This window comes from Schistocerca americana, chromosome 5, assembly GCF_021461395.2.
Source record: "Schistocerca americana isolate TAMUIC-IGC-003095 chromosome 5, iqSchAmer2.1, whole genome shotgun sequence".
Lineage (NCBI taxonomy): Eukaryota > Metazoa > Arthropoda > Insecta > Orthoptera > Acrididae > Schistocerca > Schistocerca americana.
Window position 1 is genome coordinate 255496252 of NC_060123.1, and position 6397 is coordinate 255502648.

A 6397-nucleotide genomic window follows, 5' to 3' on the forward strand; every position below is an offset into this window, starting at 1 on the left:
GTTGGGTGTTGCGCTTGCATTAGCTTATTCAACTTAGTATTATGCATATTTCTAATTTGTTTGCTAGAGTGACATATGAATCCATTTATAAATTTAGATATATATTGATGAACATCAATGGAGTTATATTGTTTGTTAAACATAGGTGTGCTATGTACTGTTCTTGGTTAAAAATAAATTTGCCATGTAGTTTGTCCTTTATTTCTTGCATCATCCGTGTTCTTGCTCATTAGTTCTTGACTTGTGGAACACGGTTGAATTTTGCAGTTATTTCAATATGAACATATGACGGAATAACATTATGATTTAGGAAACATCTGTTGTATCTAATTGCTTCAGTCAACTTCAGTAATAATTTAACATTCAAGCGTAGAAATCGTAGAACATTTCCTATTACTTTGCATGTCATTATTGTCAATATTTTTCGTTCTGTTGGTCCCACAGCATCGTAAATGTCACTATAAGACATAATGAAAATGAATGCTTCAAACTACCTGCAGTAAGGTAATATATTTCCCTAAATATTTTACACAACAGGCCTGTTCCAGCTTATTGCCGTCATCAGCCTATCTGTGAAAATATCTTTGATATGATTATCTCTATGTAAATCATGACTATTTTATGTTCACACTCACATGGGTACTTACGTGTAGCCAAAAGTAATGACCATATTGTATGTATGGTAAATTTTTCTCCCATGCCTTAGAGAGAATATTTCTTTTTGTAGTTACAAAAGGTTAAAATACGTTTTTACAAGATATGGTGATTCATGGAAACAATATACACATCAATAAAATCCATCAGGCACTGAACCACCTCCATTTAAATTTCAAATTTGCTATGAAAATGGAAATAGACAATTCAGTAAAGTACCTTAACCTGAAAATTACCGAAGACAACACCAGCCACAGATTTCACTGATGTAGAAAACCTACCACCATAGACAAAATAAATGCAACTCTTGCCTCTCGATAACACAAAATCAGGTAATCTTCCTCTCCATGATTAGTAGAATTATCGATTTACCTCTAGGAGAACCAGATGCATAGAAAGAAATGAAAAAATTGTGTTAACATAATCTACAAAAATGATTTTCATCTGGATATAGTAACTACGTAATATAGAAACACACTACAATGAAATCCATTGCGACACATCTTTCCACAGAAATCTTAACGAAACGCAGACTAACCAACATATCTACAACTTACCTAGGAAGAATATGAAACAAAGACACTACTTAAATCGACACACACACACACACAAACACACACAACTGAATTTCCTTACAAATAACAATCTCACAACGAAATTATATTCAAGTGCACCCAAAACCTCAGCGAATGCCGCTTCTGGAATATATAAAAGTAATTGTGACGATTGCAACAATTTCTGTATTGACCAGAAGAGACGAAATTTTGACTCCATATTTAAAGAACACACTATAAACAGTTATAGTAATCTGTCAAGCTTCTATTTACATCCCTAAACACAGTTCTACAAAGCCGAGTTAATCGAAACTGCGTTAGAAACGTTACACAAAATACCGAAAGGACTTACAATGGAAATTCTTGAAAATCAGGAAATTTATATTCATGCAAAGAAATCTCCAGAGGAATCTCTAAATAAACACACAGATTTTAAACATATATACTATCTCAAAAACTTTATTGAAGTAACAGAATATTAAAAGAAATAGTCTTACAGTTATCAAAACTTATTCACACCATAGATAAAATTTAAAGGTAATGTAACAACATCTTCATTAAGAATGTTCTCAAAACTGAACTGTCAAAATATCTGTCAACATCTTGTTTTTACGTTTTGTAACTACAAAAAGTAATATTCTTAACAAGACATAGCAGAAAAAATTTACTATAGGTGCAATATGGTTGTCCCTTCCAGCTTCATGAGTATCAGTGCTACTTTAAACTTAAAATAGACATGAGTTACATAGACATAATTTTACCATTGATATTTTCGCAGATACTTGAAAAAACTGAAACAGGCCTGTTCTGTAAAGTAGCAATATAATACCTTATTCCAGCTAGTTTGGGGCATTTATTTTCATTATGTCCTATATTGATGTATACTACACTGTGTACTCAATTGAACGGAAAATATCGACAACAGTGTCATACAAAGTAATTGGAATATTCTGCAATTTCTATGCTTGAAGTTTAAATTGTTAAAGTTGATTGAATCAATTAGATACAACAGACAATGTGTACTATATAAAGTTGTTCCATCATGTGTTCGTATTAATGTAACTGAAAAATTCAACTGAGTTCCACAAGTCAAGAACTACAGAGCAAGAACTTGGATGAAGCAAGAAATAAAGGACAAATTACACAGTAAATTTATTACTAAGCAAGAACTGTATGTAGCACACTTATGTTTAACTAACAGTAGAACTCCATTGGTGTTCACCAACTTATATCTAAATTTATAGATGGATTCACGTGTTATTCTATCAAACAAATTAGAAATATACATAATACTAAGTCGAATAAACTAATGCAAGCACAACACCTCACAAGAAAAACCGATGGAGATTTATCACACTCCATTCCAATTTTATTCAAGGATTAAAAAAATCTCTTAAATATTAACTTCACAGATGAGAAATCTTATCTAATTACAAAAAGCTTGAAATGGAATTTAGAACTTAGGTTACACAACAATTTCTTAAAATATCTAACAGCTACTACAAAAGTAGCGACTGATATGGCAAGTCTGTCAATTAGAAAGCAAAATGAACTATCAGTTAATGCAACTAAAATTGTGGAAAAGTGAATATACATAAAAAACAAATGACAGAACACATTACCCTCAAAGGCATAAATCAAAAATTACAAGAAAATGATACAATTACAGTGAAATGGGAGAAAGGAAATTGTACAGTTACAATCAACTGATGTGATCATATAAATGAAGTTATGACATTTTTTGAAACTAACAACATTACAGAACCACCACATAACCCAACAAACAAACATACAGCACAACTAAACAAAAGTAGTAAAAATTGCAATGTAATGATGGATTATGAATAGAGGTCATGTATTATTATGAACCCATGCATACCAACATTACATGTCCAACGAAAGATACATAAAATATCGACTCTGACCCATCCAGCTGTGAATTGCAACAAGTGCCCTGTATATTTAATAAGTAAGTAGTTGAACAAACTCTTATCTGAGCTGCATACTTACAACAACCACAAAAATTCACATACCTTACCAAAAACAAATTCCACCTAATATCAAATTTGTCTTTTTTCAGATGACAGACCTATATACCAACATAATAGTACAATAAATAAAAAAATTATTAAACAATTGGCAAAGTTGTAGATATATTTCTCAACACATTGTAAGAGAAATGTTTCAAGTCAAAATGGCCATTACCTTATAAGATCATGTACTATTAGAGATATGTGGGTGACACATTAATGCTGACTGATGGAAACAATACAGACATCAATAATGTCCATCAGGTACTGAATAACTTTCATCCCAATATCAAATTTACTATGGAATTGGTAATAAGCAATTCAGTAAACTACCTTCATATGAAAACTACCAAAGACAACAACCACCACACCTTTCACATGTACAAAAACCTACCACCACAGGTTATATAGTAATGCCAACTCTTGCTATCCTAAAACACAAAAGCAGGCCCTCTTAAACACCATGATTAATAGATTTATCAATTTTCCTTTAGAACAACCAGCTACACAAAAAGGAATGAAAAGATTAAAGAGCCTACAAAAATTATTTTAATCCAGATGTAGTAACAAAATTAAATTGAACACACACAAAGCTGCAAGCAATCACAATACATGAAAACAGGTAGCCTTAACAAAATACAGAACAACCTACATACCTTCAATTTACCTAGGACGAATATCAAATAAGTTAAATGCACAACTTAAATCGACACACACACAACTGATCTTCCTTTCAAATAACAATCATATAAGGAAATTATGTTCATGTTCATTCAAAATCTCAGTATATTTCACATCTGGAATTTATCAAATTAACTTTGACGATTAAAACAATTTCTATATTGGCCAAATCAGACGAAATCTTAACATGAGATTTAAAGAACACACTAGAAACAGTGACAGCTTCTATTTACGTCTGTAATCTCAACACCACAAAGCTAAGAAAATAGTAACTGCGTAAACAAAAAACGTGAAAGGACGAAATTCTAATGGACACACAGATTTTAAATATAAATATAGAAAGGACTCACTATGAATACTATCAGAAAACTGGAAGTTTATGTTCATAGAAGAAAATATCCAGACAAAATTCTAAATGAACTCACAGATTCTAAACGTAATTATTATCTCAAAAAACTTTATTGACATAACAGAATATGGAAAGAAATAGACTTTGGGTAAATAAAATTTAGACAGATTATAGATAAAATGTAAAGGAAACTAAGAATAATGTAATGTAACAACATACTTATATACTTTCTAAGCTCTCTAAACATACAGCAAAGAACTGTAAAAATTGAAATGTCAGAACATCTGAGAAAAAGTATTTTTTGTAACTACAGAAACTAATATTCTTACCAAGATACGGAAGAAGAAATTTACTATAGAGGCAATATGGTCGTCACTTCCAGCTAGATACAAGTACCAATGTAGTTATAAACATAAAACACACACAATTCACACATAGATAATCTTACCAATGTTATTTGGCAATAAGCCGAAACAGGTGTGTCGTATAAAATACTTGAAGAAACATATTGCCTCATTATATCTAACTTCCTGGCAGATTAAAACTGTGTGCCCGACCGAGACTGGAACTCGGGACCTATGCCTTTCGCGGGCAAGTGATCTACCAACTGAGCTACCGAAGCACGACTCACGCCCGGTACTCACAGCTTTACTTCCGCCAGTACTTTCTGCTGTGAGTACCGGGCGTGAGTCGTGCTTCGGTAGCTCAGTTGGTAGAGCAGTTGCCCGCGAAAGGCAAAGGTCCCGAGTTCGAGTCTCGGTCGGGCACACAGTTTTAATCTGCCAGGAAGTTTCATATCCGCGCTCACTCCGCTGCAGAGTGAAAATCTCATTCTGGAATCATTATATCTAGTTTGGAGCATTCATTTTCATTATGTCTTGTACTGACACAAACTATGCAGCAGGCCCAACAGAACAAAAAATATTGAAAACTGAAAATTTCTCGAACTTCATATATTAAAAATATTCTTTTCATTTCCTTAAATTCATTACGATCTTTATATTCCACAGTACTTGAAGAAAGTTGACTCCTGCCACGTAGAGCTCTATGTTTTTTGTGGAATGGTAGCTTATCACTCCAGCTCCTCTGTCGCTAAAGTATTACAGCATGACTAGCATCGGTCCACAAACGTCATTAAAGTAAATAAATAATTTATGGCGACCATTCCTTTGATGTAGAAAGAAAAACGAGCTGAAGAAACTATTACTTCTCGCGCAAAATATCCTTCTGGTAGAAAACTCTTGTATCGAAATGCTGGATGGTACAGTTGTATGTGCTGACTTGTTAGCTGCATTTTCTCTGTGTGTCTGTCTGTCTCTCTCTCTCTCTCTCTCTCTCTCACTCTTACTGTGTTTGTGTGTGTGTGTGTGTGTGTGTGTGTGTGTGTGTGTGTGTGTGTGTGCTTACTTTATATTCAATATCATTAGTTTCAGAAAAGTGGCTTGTGCTAGTGTCAGTTTAAATGAATTGAATGAGTGTTAGGGATGATACTAGTAAAGCTGCGTTGATATGGTATGTAGTCAGTGTAAACTGGTCATAAATGTTGAACACATAATGCAATAATGTGACGTTATTAATAAAAACTGAACCATTCTTAGCCTATCCTGATATTCTCACCGTAATCGCCTTCGTCGGCGTTGGCTCTTTGACCATCACATTTCACCAAAAAACATTAAAAACTAAGACCTCTTTTTGAACTAAAGGGCATGAAGAAATGTATGTTGCAAATAAATGAAAAACATTAAGTCCTTATCCACCTCAGCTTGGAAAGCTTGCCATTATGAATATAATACACAAAAATTATGAAAGAAAACAAAATCTTCTCTTGGTACTCACAGAAGAAATATAAGGAAACTACGCTGCTGGTCATTAAGACTGGATACAAGGAAAGTTGTCAGGTAACGGAATATTACATTTTTTGAGCACACACTATAGTAAGAAGAATAAACGATTAAATCTGTAGGTGTTTTTTGAGTATACAGGATGTAAAGCTTAGTACATCGTAGCTTCCTTGATGTGCCGGCAACAATGGCTCCAACATGGGTACGTATTGGTCGAAGTGAGCTTAGATAACACATGAGCGTACTGTTTACCATACTACAACAACACCGTGCTACAGTTAACTGATC

The 6397-nt window shown here is 33.3% G+C and overlaps 1 non-coding gene across 1 annotated transcript; it reads left to right on the plus strand.

Moving 5' to 3' along the window:
* Positions 1-4961: 4961 nt before the first annotated feature.
* Trnas-cga lies at positions 4962-5036 on the plus strand. The gene has a single exon. It is a non-coding gene; the product is annotated as a tRNA-Ser (tRNA).
* Positions 5037-6397: the final 1361 nt, after the last annotated feature.